This window comes from Triticum dicoccoides, chromosome 7B (assembly GCF_002162155.2).
Source record: "Triticum dicoccoides isolate Atlit2015 ecotype Zavitan chromosome 7B, WEW_v2.0, whole genome shotgun sequence".
Lineage (NCBI taxonomy): Eukaryota > Viridiplantae > Streptophyta > Magnoliopsida > Poales > Poaceae > Triticum > Triticum dicoccoides.
The window spans coordinates 133,595,181-133,611,095 of NC_041393.1; the positions used below are offsets into that span (position 1 = coordinate 133,595,181).

Here is a 15,915-nt window from a genome sequence, read left to right on the forward strand (position 1 = left end):
TTGCTGGTAGTTGCCAGATTCGCCGCTGGATCTCGCCATCGGCGCCGTTGAAAGGTGCGCAGGAGGCGGAGGCGCAGCAAGGGGAGGCACCCGCTGCTCGTCGTCGGCTGAGGTACGCTCGCTGCTCAACCGCTCGCTCCTTCTCCTTGCGTGCCGTACTGATCTCGCCGCGCGCCGTACAGATGGAGGCCGCGGCTGTAATGCTCTTGCCGCGCCCCGTAGTGCTCTCGCGGCGGTCGTTGTAGGAGAGGCCTCGGCCGTTGCGGTCTCGCCGTGCACATAGCGGGGGAAGTGGTGCTCGTGCTGCTCCCTCCACGCTCGTAGCCACAGAGGCCGCGACCGCAGCGCTCTCACCGCGTCTGTAGCGTGGCAGGCCGCGTCATCTACCATCTAGGCTTGCTCCCGCAGCGCTCTCGCCGTGTTGGGCCGCGCGCCGTTGTGCTGTCACCGCGCACCGTTGTGCGTAGGCCGCGACCGCTGCGCTCTTGCCCCATCTGTAGCCGGGGAGGCCGCGCCCGCTAGACTCAATGCGCAGTGCTTGTAGTGGGGGCGGTTTAGCCGACAGCAGATCTAGCGTCTGTGCCCCTTTTGCACAAGTGAATCGAAACCCTAGGTACTGTTGCATTTTAGTTGGTACTTTAGTTGGCAGATATTTCATCATGGCAGTTGAATCCGTTCGATTTTTTTCATGCCCAGTTGCACAACGATTTGTTTGCAGTTGGCAACTGCACTATAGTAGTTGCAGAGTGAATGATTTCACTACTCAGTTGCACAACGAGTATATTGTAGTTAGCAGTTGCACAAATAGGAGTTGCATAACGAGTTTCGTGCTTGAACTTGACATTTGTCCAGATACCCAATTGGCAGTTCCAGCTACATCAGTTGCACGCATCAGATGCATCAGTTGCACACATCAGGTGCACACCCTTACATCAGTTTGCACACATACATCAGGTGCATCAGTTGCACACATCAGTTTCACCATGTGATGGTTGACTCTACATTAGTTGCACACATCAGGTGCATCAGTTGCACACCTTTACATCAGTTGCACACATACATCAGGTGCATCAGTTGCACACATCAATTTCACCATGTGATGGCTGACTCTACATCAGTTGCACACATCGTGTGCATCAGTTGCACACATCATCTGCCATAAACACATTTTTAGTAGTTATAGGTACAATAGTTGCACATATTCAGGTACCTATGTTCTGTAGGTTTTATACTTGGCACCGGACCAGTTTTCCAGCTGGTAGATCTAGATTCAATAGTTGGACACAGCTGGGATATGTGTTCTTTTATTTTTGACTCGGTATTACCATATCTGAGTTGACAGAACCAGGGTCAATGTTTGGCAAAACCAGGGTCCAGTTGGCACATGATTTGTTAGTGTTTTTTGAGCTACAATTTTTGTGTGTGTGCAATTAGAGTGATTTTGTCTGGATCTTTTTTTGGAGTGACAACGGTCGAAGAGGGAGAGCCGGTGGAAGTGGGGAAGAAGTTGTTTTCTATAAGCTCAAAAGGGAGCAAATATGATTGAATATATTTACTTGTTTTCTTTTCTCTTTTTTCCTTTTCTACTTTTAATTTTTGGTTTTTGTTTCTGTTGAGCCATGCAGAGGATTTCAGCAAAGTATATACGGCGGAATAGGAACAGGCCTGCTCAGCGGTGTCCTCCTACCGACCCCAATGATGGTAATGAAGTAGAGGTAAGTTTTGAATACGCAATGAACAATTTTGAGTTTTTGTAAAAGAAATTCAATTTTTAATTTTTGTTTTCTCTGTTTTTTCATTGATTTTTTAACATGAGGCATCATTTTGGTTATTTTGTAGGGGGAGGATGCTAGTGCATCCCATGCTGCAAAGCGAGCCAGAACAAAATGGAAAGGCAAGTCATCTGATGTGGGTGGCCCAACCTCTGCAGAGGCTGATGAGGTACCTTTTTTTTGTATAATTCTTTTTTCAGTTGCACAGTATATTGGTACTAGTTGGCACCTGTGTTATTCAGTGTTGCATATGAAAAAGCATATACTTGGCTACATTGTCATTTGAAAGTGTTGTATACTACCATGTCAAATCTGAAAAGCGCTGTTTAGTGTTTTCTAGTCTTTCTTTTGTGATAGATTTTGGAATCTCCTTACCTACATTGTCATTTTTGAAAGTTGGCACCAATTGAGCACACAGCTGCACAAAATCATTATACATTTTTGGACAGTTTTTTTAATTTCAGAGGGTGTACATGTCAGTTGCACAATAAGGTATAATAGTTGCACAACAATCGACCTGTGGTTGCACAACAACCAACTATGTGCTTAGTTGAAGACGTATGTGCGCGGCGGGAGCACAATTTGTCTGTATTCATTTCCCTTTTTTGTCTCAGGCGGGTGAAGTTGGTCTTGAAGGGAACGAAGGAAACGTTCCTCGGCGGTGTTCACAAGCTGGAAGGATCAAGGCATCACCAGGGAGATTTGTGAAGATTAACAACGAGTTGGCACCTGTTCAGAGATCTTCTTATATGAGAAGATGTTAGGAGGTTTGGTAAACCTAGAAGACACACTGCCTTTTGACTTGACGAAGTTCCTAGTCCAGTCATACGACCCAGCCAGTTCAGCTTTGGTATTCCCAGGCAGGGGAACTATTCCAGTAGATGCTGCTAGTGTGCACAGGAACTTTGGTTTACCAGATAGAGGGCCGCGGGTGAAATACATTGTTGAAAAGGAGTCTGTTAAGGCTTTCAATGAGATGTTCAACCACACCGGGCCACCGAAACACCCCACGGTCACCGAATTCACCAAGACAATGAAAGCTACAAAAGGCACAACTGATAACAAGTTCCTCATTGGGTGGCTTGCAGTTGCTTTCAGCACCTTTTTAGCTCCTACAACTAGTCTGTCTCTGAGCCCACGTTGCTACAGCGCTGTGTTAGAACCCGATGTTCTGTTGAAGAGCAATGTGAGCTTGTTTGTCGCTGACCGCAACATGGGTGAGGGCAAACAAACAGTGTGTTGTTGCCTGTATCATTTGATGGTGAGCTCTAATTAATTGTATTCTGTTAGACACACCTTTTTTCTAGATGTTTTTTGTGCTTTTTTATCACCAATGTTCTTATATTTTTATTTTCCCCTTTTTTGTTTGTCTCTTGGGGATGGTGCATGTACATATTCTCTACATTGACGCACTTGAAGTTGATTTGCGAATAAGCCACTGCGAAGTTCGAGCCAACGCCTATGATAAGAATCTAATCAGCAAGATAATGAAAAAGGACTTGATTTTGCCCGGTGTCTTTGGGAAACTTCAAGTGAGTTGGAAATTCTGCTCAAAGTCTGTATTTTTTGCACATGATTCTTTCACATACTTGATAGTTGGCACACAAACTGAATATAGTTGCACACATTCTTGTTTCATATTTCCTCTTTACAGTAACCACTTCCAATTGTACTTTTCATAGTAATTTCAGTTAGTTTTTTTTGCTTCTGAGGGCACGTGGTAGTTGCACAAGTTGATGTTGATAGTTGGCACACATACTTCATGAACAGTTTGCACACATGCTTGTTTCATCTTTCCCTTTAAAGTCCCACTTCTTATTTTTGTGACTTCACATAGTATTTTTAGTTACTTTTTCTTGCTTCTAGGGCATGTGGTAGTTGCACAAGTCTATGTTGACAGTTGGCACACATGCTTATGACAATTGCACACATGCTTGTTTCATACTTTTCCTTTAAAGCGCCACTTCTCATTTGTGAATTCACATAGGTTTTTCACTTTACCTTTTTTGCTTCTAGGGCATGTGGTAGTTGCCCATATATAAAGTCTTTTTTCCTTGTTAGATACAGACAATATAGACTTGTTATTGTTGTAAAATGATCCTTTCTTTCTGTGAACAGCTGAAGGAGCAGTATAGAACCAAAGAGGATTCAACACTCTTCGGAGGATTACTACAGGCAGAAGTGTTTGTGGCATCAAAGGTTCCAATGAGTTACAATCCTCATTGAGTTATCCTTTTTTGCTCACCCACACTTTTTTTTATTAGAACAAAAATCATGTTCCTTTTGTTGGTTTTACTTTTTCTGTGCCTAATGCATGCATGAGTTGCACAGAATTATTATCTCACCTTTTTTCCTAATTGAAATCAAACTTATGTTTTCACTTACACAGATTCCATAACTCCTAGCTACAAAATATGCTTGTTTTTTTACTTCCTGCTAACTTACCCCTACTTCAGTTGCACACTTTCAGCATCTCAGTTGCACACTACTTTCATATACTTGCACCAAACTTAGGTTTGCAGTTAGCGCAGAAATATACTTTGATATACTTTTCATTATCTTAATTTTTTCTATTTTAAATTTTAATTTTTGTTTTATCTTCTAATGTTATGCAGAAGAAGTTCAATTTAGCAGGTATGGTTCATGATCTATGTAAAGCAATATCAGACAATCTTGGCAACTTCATCGAAGGTGTGCCAAGCATGATGAAGAGGAACCAGATTTGTCTCCTCTCAAGGGCCCGCTAACTGATCAAACAAAGGGTAAAAGCTCACACACTAGGCGACGGAAGCGTCAATCTACTGCCAAGCAATCAGAAGAGGTGGAGGGAAGTGAAGAAGAAGAATTTGTAGAGGAAAGTGAGTCAGAAGAAGAAGATGTTCACCCTATAGTTGGCAATGATTCTGAAGAAAGTGATGATTCTGAAGAAGAAGAGGAGGATCAAGAGGGAAGGGATGATGAAGAACGTGATGATGGCAGTGACAACGATGATGATGATGATGATGATGATGAGAGCGACGATGATGCTGGCAACAATGAAGACAATGAAGAATCCGGTAATGATGAAGTGGAAGAGGAAGAGGAAAAAGATGGTACAGACAAGGGGAAAGGTGAGGATGTCGAGAAAGGTGAGCAAGGAAAGCATGGGGGCAGTGATGATGATAGCAAGGAAACACACGACGATGACAGGGGGCCTTTGATGGAGGTAGTGGTAGTTGGAATGATGATGATGATCATGATGGTAAAGCTGGCGGCGTCAGCAGTTCAAAGAAGGCAAACACTTCTGGAGATGGAGGCAGCAGCAACAGCAGCAGCTCAATTGATGATAGTGTAACTCTACAATTTTTCATCCGAAAGGACATGCGTCAGAAGGGTGAAGATCTGGAATCAGTTGGAACTAAAGCAGTTGTGCCAGAGGAAAGTTCCTCATTGTTTGACTTGTGTAGATAAGAGCCAACAATCCCCAATAGATTTGACATTCCTTTGCTGGAAACTCATGCAATCTCTGACTTGAAAGAGAAGGATAATTCCTTTGAAAAAATCATAAACGATGGAGTACGAAGCACTGAGGAAGAAATGGAAGAGGTAGGAAAGGGTTTGGACTGGATTGGCTCAAAAACCATGGTTGACAAGATATTGAAGGAAGGTGTTGCATCTGAAGATGCTTCATCGTCAGGTGGTAGCAAGAGGATGGCAGCATCTCCACCGCGCCCACCCACTGTGCCAAAGCGCAAGAAGCTTGTGACACTTAGCAAGAACCTGGTGTTGGGTCAACCAAAAGATAAGGTTGCTCATATGGGAGAGAAAAATTTGAAGAACATAAGTAAATCAAAGGGAAAGGAGGTACCAACTCCAGAGGCCAAGGAGGCAAGCACTGTTATACAAGTGCCAACCGTTGCGCATGTAGATGCCAAGCTCATCTCTACAACATGCAAACTCCCTGGTAAAAAAAGCAACAAAACAATGTCTTTTGCCAAGGACACAAAGTTTGCAGAAATGGGAATAGAGTCGCCAAGCCATGCTATTAAGAGTGGATCAAACAGTCAAGAGAAAGTTGTTAGTATGCAGTGTAGGAAGTCGGCAACCCCAACAGCTGATGTGGCAACTGCAGCTTCAAGTGAGCCAAGTGTTTGTGCAAATATGTCACATCCCTAGTTCTGATCTGCTCTGGGCTAGCTAGTCATGTGTTGCATCATGTTTATTTTGCTCTTAATCTTGAAATGGGGATTGATTCAAACCCTAGCACCAAATGACTTCAAATAGAATTAAATAAAATCTTTTTCAATGATCCCAAAATGCCTTTAAAAATGCTCATGATTTCTGGTTAAGGTGGACACCTCTGCCAAAAATGATGAGTATATTTCTAGGACAATTTGGATTTTTGAATTAATCCATATTGTATTTGAGTTATAGCAAATAAAAGCTATAAATAATTTTATAGCTCCAGATATTTTGAAAATAATTGTGGGTCACTTGTATATTGCAGAGAGCTCCCACAAATAATTTCAGAATTTATGAAAAATGGTTTAGTGCCTAAACTAAACTAGAACAGAGAAAGAAAAATAGAAAAGAAAAACAGAAAGCAGAGAGAGAGGATTTTACCTGGCGCTCACCTGGCCTGGCCCAGCACGGCCCAACCCACTGGCCTGTGCCAGTCGTCGTTGTCCTCCCGCCAGTCGGACAGGGCGCGTGCCCGACGCGCGCGTGCGCTCCGCGCGCCACGCGAGCTCCCTGCCTGCCTGCGTTCCCGCCGCCCTGGATGCCTCCGTGCATGCCACGCAGCCTCCCCGACCGCCCCTCACTCTCTCTCGAGCTCTTTCCCTCCTCTGCTCTCTCTCTCCCTCTCATGCCCGAGCACAGCCGTCGCTGCCGCTCGTCGTTGGCGTGACGACCGGCCACCCCACGTCTCACCGACGCGCCCAGAAGCTCTGCAACATCGTCCTCGACTCCCTCACCGAGCCACGCCCCGCCGGACGCCCTCGAATGCCGACCACGCCGTCTTCTTCAACCTCGGTCCGCCGAGATTGCCATCGCCGCCCCGCTTGCTCCGGCCCCTCCCCGAGCTCGCCGTTAGCCTCGATGCAACCGCAGTGAGCTCCTTCCCCTGATTCCCTTCTCCGCTCCCTCTCTCACACGCCGTAGCTGCTGCACCGCGTTCACCCGCACGTGCTGCTGCCTGCGTTCGTCGCCGGTGACGCTCCGGTGACCATTTGGTCCCGGGCATGCGCCCAACATGCTCACCGTCGCGCGTAGAGTCTTCCCAGCGCCACGCTACGCTCGTTTGCACATCGCAGCGCCGGTCCCGCGAACACCCGAGCTCCGGCCGCCGCCCGGCTCGACGCCGTTGTCGTTCCCGGCCACCCGAGCACCAACCACCGCCACTGTTGGATGCGCCACACCGCCAGCTACCCGTAGCACCCACCCGCGCATCGAACCGTGGCCGAGGCAGCGTTTCCGACGCTCTCCGCCGTCTCGGCCTCGCCGGCGGCTCAACGCCGGCAGGTTTGACCTATTGACCAAGTTGACCCCGGGTGGGCCCAGTTTGACCCCTCTGGGTCAATGACAAATGGGACCCGCCTGCTAATTAAGTTAGGATTAGGACTAACTAAAAATTAGTTAGACTAATAACACTGACATGCGGGACCCACTGGTCAGTTTGACCTGGACCGCCCCGTTGACCTGCTGACATCACAGTGACGTAGTGCTGACGCCATAACTCAATTTCTGGATTAGTTTTAATTCAGGAAATTCCAGAAAATGTCCTAAACTTCTAAAAATCATAGAAATTCAACCGTAGCTCCAAATGAAATAATTTATATATGAAAAATTATCAGAAAAATCCAATCTATCCATATGTACTGGTTTCAGGCATGTTTAGACAAGTTAACCTTGCTGTTTAGTGCAAAACATGATAAGGCACTATTTAAATTCATAATTTGAGTTTGGGATTGAACCTTTGGTTCAAAATGACCCAAATCCATCTGGTTGTAGTTGCATTAGGCCAACACACTCATATTGCCATGTCATTAGCATGCATCATATTGTGCATTGCATTGATTGTGTTTCTTCTTTGTTTGTCGGTGCCTGTCCCCTCTCAGTAGACGTGTACCGATGATGTGATCGATGACACCGATGAAGAGCTATACTATCTTCAGAAGTGCCAGGCAAGCAAACCCCCCTTATTCATTCCGATACAATCCCACTCTCTCGCTCCTGCTCTCTTTTACTGCATTAGGATAACAACGATTCATCTGTTACTTGCTGCGGTAGTTGAACCCCTTTATCCTCTGCATGACCTGTCTTTGCCACAGTAAATAGATGAAACCCACTAGCATGAGTAGGAGTTGTTTGAGCCCTGTTGTGCCTACTCATTCATGCTTGTTTGTTATGCCTACTACTGCTTAGAGTTGAGTCTGGTCTGATTCATCGGGGATGAATTGGAGGTGTGTGAACATGTCCTACTGTGTGTGAGCTAAGTGTGTGAACACGATTTGGTAAAGGTAGCGGTGAGAGGCCATGTAGGAGTACATGGTGGGTTGTCTCATTAAAGCCGTCCTTAGGAACTGAGTTCTGTGTTTGTGATCCATGAACAGTTACTACCACACATTGGGTTCCGGTAACTCGACCCCTCTTGACTTATTAATAAACATGATCTCTGTCCAGGAGTTGCAACTAGTTTCTGGTGTTTGTAGGTAGTGTTAGTAGTCTACCAAGTGGCACCCGGTACAGGTGGGCTTGGGATAGACTAGGCACAGTGGCCTGGTGTACCAAGTGGCACCCGGATGGTGGGCCTGGGAACCCTGCACACATCGTTTAGGGCCGTGAGCGACACCCCGGCCAGATCTCCTTGCGGATGGAACCCGAATAGGCGATAAACCTGGACGAGAGACTTGTGTGGTTAGTCAGGTCGTGGCCGACACCCTCGCTGGGCTTCCGCTTGAAGGTTGCCGAGTACATGTCGTATAAACGACGGTAAGTGGTGAGAGCGTGTGTGTGAAGAAGTACACCTCTGCAGGGTTAACATTATCTATTCGAATAGCCGTGTCCGCGGTAAAGGACTTCTGGGTTGCCTGTACAGTTCATAGACAAGTGAAAGTGGATACTCTAAAATACGCAAGATAAGCGTGAGTGCTATGGATGGCGTTCTCGTAGGGAGACGGGAGCGGATCCATAGTGGTGTATTGATATGGTGAATATGTGGACTCGTGTGCGCCACCTCAAAAGAGTTACTTGCAGTCGTAATTCAGGATAGCCACCGAGTCAAAGCTGGCTTGCTGCAGTCAAACTCCACCACCCCCCTTTTGTTGATAATGATGCATATGTAGTTAGTTCTGATGTAAGTCTTGTTGGGTACATTTGTACTCACGTTTGCCTATTTTATGTTTTTGCAGAGAGACGTACGTCTCACTAGTAGTTCTGCGTGGACTTCGAGGTTTAGCTTGCTACCTCAGCTACGATCTTGTGCCCTCGGCAGGATCTGGTAGATAGTCAGGCTTTTCAGCCTTTTTCATTTATAGTTGTCTGTACTCAGACAAGTTAAGCTTCCGCTTGTGCTTTGACTTGTATGCTCTGAATGTTGGGTCATGAGACTCATGTTTGTAATATCTCACTCCTCGGAGCCTACTGAATAAAATACTTGAGTTGTAGAGTCATGTTGTGATGCCATGTTGTATTTGCACATATTGAGCATATTGTGTGTATGTTATTGAAATGCTTGGTATGTGTGGGATCTGACTATCTTGTTTATCCTTAGTAGCCTCTCTTACCAGGAAATGTCTCCTGGTGCTTCCACTGAGCCATGGTAGCTTGCTACTGCTCCGGAACACTTAGGCTGGCCGGCATGTGTCCTTCTTCATTCCTGTGTCTGTCCCTTCGGGGAAATGTCACGCGATGAATACCGGAGTCCTGTTAGCCCGCTACAGCCCTGTTCACCGGAGTCCTGCTAGCCCAGTGCTACAGCCTGGATTCACTCGCTGATGACCGACACGTTCGATGTTGGGTCATGGATGCATGTCCCTGTAAGTTTGTGCCACTTTGGGTTTACGACTAGCCATGTCAGCCCGGGATCCTTATCATATGGATGCTAGCGACACTGTCATATACGTGTGCCAAAAGGCGCAAACGGTCCCGGGCAAAGGTAAGGCGACACCCGTGGGGATACCGTGCGTGAGGCCGCAAAGTGATATGAGGTGTTACATGCTAGATCGATGTGGCATTGAGTCGGGGTCCTGACAAAATAAGCCAACTACAGCATCAACTGCGCACAGTACACCATCAATCAAGGAAAGTGAAACAACCACTGTGCCAATAGCAAGAGGAAGTGAGGCATCTGGAGTTGTGTCTACCCTGCCCCCATCAGCCACCACAGAACCCCAAGCTATCAGTGTGCCAATCCCAAGGACTGCATTGCCAACTCAAGAAGTCACTGTGCCAACCACAATAGTCAGTGTGCCAACTCCATCCCCAACCCATTCAGTCACCATGGAACCCTCGGCTATCAGTATTGTTGTGCAGGCTCAGAAACAACATTCACCTACTTTTCGTGCTCTTGACAACAGGATACCCTTACACAAGAGCAAGTTTACGACCTTGTTTTGAGGTGTATACCGCCCAGACCGCCGCCAAGCATAATTACACGAACCAAGTCAGCAGGTGATGCACCCAAGGATGTCCAAGGAGAGAATAACAGCGTGTATCCCATTCGTAGAGCATCATCAGCAAGATCATATCATGGCGATGGGTTCTGCGATGCTCCACCATTTGACTTGGGTTTGGATCTTGATGATGACCCCCCAGTTGCCACTATGGACGAGCCTAAGAAATCACAAGTGAAACCACAAGAGGCAGGGTTATCTAAGAGCAGCGAGCTAGATTATTGGGATTCGGAAACTGTGAGAGAGGTTTGTGCTGCTGCAGATAAGGTTGTCACTGGGAAGGCACCAATTCATATCATCATTTCAGATTCTCATGATGAGTTTCACACCCCAGATGTGACAGGTGTTCTAGGGGGTGCAAGTGGGTCCGGCAGTACCACATCCGGCCCACCAGTGCAAAAACGCACAAGGAGGATAATCAAGCCAAATGCTGTCCAGAGGTCTCCCTACATCGACTACAATAAAACAAAGACGTTCACTTGCAATGAACAAGTGAACAAGCTTTATGCCGCAGTTCTCTACTATGTAAGGAATATACCTGGAGCAAACGACACAGAAATAAGGTAAAACTAATGCATTTTGTGGTAAATCAGGTTGTTACGTTTGCATCTTCATGTGTTTATTGATTTCTTGCACAAAAATGGTAATACAATTGAACATCTTTTATTATCTCGTCATAGACATATGTAATAGTAGCACTGTAGTAGTAATTCAATTTTTTATAGTTGCAGAAGTCATCTTTTGTACTTGCAGTTCCATTCAACATCACTTGCACAACAATAGTTATACAGTTGGCACATCATGCCCTGCACACCTTAAGTATAGTTACTCATTTTTTGTTCACTTTTTTACGCATTTTACGGTAACCAGTTAATCCCGTTTTTTGTTCTTTTTTCTTTGCCCTCACATTGTTTTCCGAAATAGCCCTGAAATCATTAACTATGATGGGTTCTTTCTGGGCCTAAAGGAGTTGGCTGACTCAATGAAGCCTACCAAGTGGCTATCTAATGGTGTTGTCGAAGCTGGTCTTATCACAATCAGGGAAAACTTACCTAAGGACTCAAAGAAGGTCATCATGCCACTGAGGGTTGCTGTAAGTTTAATGAGAACTGATGTTCTTGTTCATTGCAAGTTCCTTTTGTCCCTTTCCTTTTTTACAATGTGTTTTCTAAGACTCATCTCTTCAAATGCAGACACGCTTGCAGCAAGGGATATACAACGCTGCTGAGATACATTCTAAATTTGAGAAGATTAATCACCTAGACCGTCAAGATATGGTCAGTTTTTTCTCGACACACAACTTTGTGTTTTTTGAACTTTTCGTGTTGCATAATAGCTATTGGATTTTCACTGGTCAGTTCTGGACAACTTTTTACCTTCTTTTTTCCGGTGCTCTCAATATGGGCAGGTGATGCTCCCTGTGCTCAAGTTTGCCGATCCCAATGATCAAGAAGGAGGTAGACACCATTGGGTGTTTAACATCAACTTAAGGGATCAACGTTTCGAGGTGCTAGATTCTTGGAGGAAGCTCGACAACCCCGACTTAATGCACTGTGCTTCAACTACAGCGGGAGCGGTGAGGTATTTATGGAAGTAGCACTACCCAAAGCATAACATCAGTCACTTTCAGGTCATCGACATTGATGTACCCAAGCAACTCGGGAAGTAAGTCATGCATTCACGCCATTTTCAACTCTTTTCAATTTTTTATAGTTGGTTAGTGCTCCTTCCAACCCATCTAGTTGCACAAAGTAGTCATACAATTGCACATAGATAAATGGGTAGTTGCACATTTTTTTGCACCAACCCAAACCATCAACTTGCACAAAGTATTCATACAGTTGCACACAGATCAATGGGTAGTTGCACATTTTTTTGCACCAACCAATTCATATAGTTGCACAAAGTATTCATACAGTTGCACATAGATCAATGGGTAGTTCCACATTTTTTAGGGGACAAAGTTGCATGGTCAAGAACACGGTCTTGCAAAAGCAAGGCTGTTAGTTTTCTTTTTGCGGTTATGGGCCCAACTCACGTCGAATAACAAATGTCTTTTCCCTTTTTTTTCTTGCACATCAATGAATGTGGTGTGTTCATGTTATTCAATACTAGCATTTGGAATGGGAGACAATTGCCAAACTATGAACCAAAAGAGTGCCTAAACATGAGGAGGATAATGACCTACAAGATGGTTGACTCTACTCTCAACAAAGCCCCATGGAAGGACATTCTACGGTACAACGAGTAAGTTCTGTTTTTGCTCCTTCTTTTATCCGCACCCATCGGTCTGCATGACAGTTGCACAATGGTACTCATATAGTTGCACACCTAGCACAAGTTCAGTTGCACAATTTCATCTGGGTTTTTTTGCCCCAGGGTGCACATTCTATTTTCTTTTTGTACTGTTGTTTTGATGGTGTTTGTTTTTCAACCCTAAGAATGATACAATTGTATTCATTTCCCCCTTTTCTATTTTACATGGCATAGTACTTGGAGATGTTACGCTTGCACATACAGGGAAGATACTTGCACATTGATACTAATTAACTTGCACAACCCTCTTCGGTTCTGGTAAAGCATCAAACAGTCAATCAGTAAAGGACAACACACATAGTAACATTTTCTCTTTTTACCATGTTGCATGCGTAAATGTGTAAATTTGCCAACAGAGGTATAAATGGGTAAATAGGTAGCCTCACATATAGCAAAGTGATAGCATACACGACTTTTTAAACATGAAATACAATTGGGCCAGATGCTAAGTTTAAACAACATAAAGAAGAAGTTTCCAAATCAGTTGTTTGTTGCTGGATCTTCATAGTTCCATCCATGTCCTAACAGTGCAAAGCCAGAACTTTTTTTTTGATGCTTCCTCCATTTTATCTACTGCTTATATGTCACCAAGTTGTCACGCCAACTTCGTAGGGCAGCCATCAACATTGTGCTTATCTGAGTTGCAGTAGCTGCACCTGTTTTTCCTTTTCGGGTGCAGTTCAAGAGCTGAATGATGGCGTTTACTCCTTGCCCTCCCTTTTTTGTTGACTTTGGCGGATCCCTAGGAGTTCCAACCTCATCGTCGTTGTTCGTAGGCGACATCTGCTCAGTGCAGTTAGTATGGCCATGTGTTGTGTTACCCATAGGAAGAGATGCCGAATCATTATTCACACGTGGCCCACCATGACCCATCGGAGGATTCTATTCAGCACGACCCATGGGAGGAGGCACTGGAGCATGAGCAGCATGACCCATGGGAGGACATGGTGGACCACGACTAGCACGTTGCATGGGAGGAGGTGGTCCACCACGGCCATGGGAGTAGGCGGTGGAGCACGTCTAGTAGGGGTAGTTGCTGGAGTAGGCCCTGTAGATGTAGGCGGCACGGGAGGATCCTGGTTGTTATCACCAGCAGACGGACCTACCTCTCTTGCAGCCCTTTTTTCCTTCTAGACTTGTTCAACTGCACAATCTCTGTCCGCGATGCACGCATGTGTTTATCAACAATGCCTTTTGCTGCATCAGAACCACAAGCAAACTTTGCTAGTTTGGAAGTCAGAGGTCATGTTAGCATGCCTAATTTCCTTTAGAGAGGCAGGCGGCATTACATCAGGTTGCTGGCTAGTGGCACTTGGCACACTTGGGACAACAATTGGCGTCCAACGCGTCAACATGTACTGCTCCAGGATGACATCAAGCCCAATATGTGTGAGCACTTTCAGTATGTGGCAACAAAGGATGCCATCCCTCTCCATTTTGGTACACTCACACGAAAATTGTCCCTCGGGTATTTTTGCCAACACCAAGTAGTTCCTGGAACCATACTTCACAACCCATTCCGTATTTGGTCTCAGCTCAAACATTTCCACACCAATTTGGAATGCATTGTAGCGTCCAATCATCGAAAACTCATCACGGAACTTGCAGTAAAGATCTCTAGTATATGTCTTGTATGCCTGCTTGATAAGCACATTTCATATATATAATTTTGACACATAAATTCACCATTTCTTGAGATGTGTCCATCTATTCTTGCTAAGAATTATCGAATATTGCATGAAAATCATATAATGAATCATTTACTAGTCATTGTGTTTCTTTTGCAGAAAAGTGCGCAAAGGCACTATAAACTCTAAGATCTGGACTAGGTGGCTAAGAGAACCAGTCAAGTGAAAAGAAAGAAGAAGGACGGAGGGACTTGTGTGTGATGATAAGAAGTAACCAGAGGGGTTAGCCAAAGAAGAGAGGGACCAATTTGAGAAGAAAGAAGAGAAGTAGGAGGGCAAAATTGCAAAGTGGCAGATCAGATCATGGGGGATCAAAATCCCTAGCGCAGCCACCAATCCCCTTCGGAGCCTGGCATCTCCATCTCTCTCCCCCTCACCACTTCTTCTCCCACCTTCAGCCGCCGTCGCGGCCAGGCCATCGTGGCGGCGCGCCTCCGGACTTCGCTGCTCCACCAGCACCTTCACCCACCAGCACCACATCATCCAGCCACCACTCCGTCTTCGCCGCCATCACCTTGGGCGCTCCACTTCATCGCCGCTCCTGGCGCGCCCGACCAGACGGGTGTGTAGTTCCCCGCGCCACCTGCTGCTGCTCTCTCCCTCTCCGCTGCTCCTCCCCTCGTCTCCACTTCCTCTGTTTCTCTTCTTCTTCTCCTAACCCTGCTATTGCTCTTCTTCTTCTCTCAACGTTCCTGCTGCTCCTTCTCCTTGCATCCCCTTGCTGTAGTTGCCTCAACCTGCTACTTCTTCTCCAATCCCCACGCTGCTCCTATTCCCTTTCCTCGCTGGTGTTCCTTTACTGAAGAAAACAACCTGCTGTTGTTCTTTACTTGTTGCTGACCCTATTCTTCTCTGAACCCAAACTGCTGCTGCTTCTCTTCTCTTTTTACTTCTTGCAAAATTCTGTAAACTGCTAGGTGAACTTGTGTACTGTTCTGAATACTTAATTTTCTGTAAGTTGAGGTGTGTGAAATCTCTGTAATTTTGACAAGTTTATTGTTCAGTACTTTGTAATATTCAGCATTGAGATGTTTTAGTAGATGCAATATTCAGATTTGGGAAAAACTTGCAACCTGACAATTGTTCAGTTTCGTACTTGTAAAATATAGTGCACTTTATTATGTGCTCTGACTAGTTAATGTCGAGTTGTTTGGATAATATTTAGTATATGTGATTTGCTCTGTGATATAGTAATCTTCTAGTATATGTCTGTGATCCCCTATGTGTATGTTTCTTGACATCTACTGTAATCTGTCATGTACTAGTAACTTTGCTATAGTCTAATTGATGTTCAGTTGTTAGTCTCTGTGCAAGCTATGTACCAGTGGCATTTATGCTTGTGATTTTCCAGTGAACTTGTTTAATTTCAGTTCATATGTTAGCACAAGTACCTTTGCTATATAAATATATATGTGTGTGCTTGTGATTTAAACAATCTGTTTTCTGTCCAGTAATTTTGTTTCTTTCCTTCTTCCCTTTTTTATA

At 45.1% G+C, this 15,915-nt stretch overlaps 1 pseudogene; it reads left to right on the forward strand.

The window, feature by feature from the left end:
• The window catches only part of LOC119338732, a 5,708-nt pseudogene extending 486 nt beyond the window's left edge, over positions 1-5,222 (forward strand).
• The last annotated feature ends 10,693 nt before the right edge of the window (positions 5,223-15,915 follow it).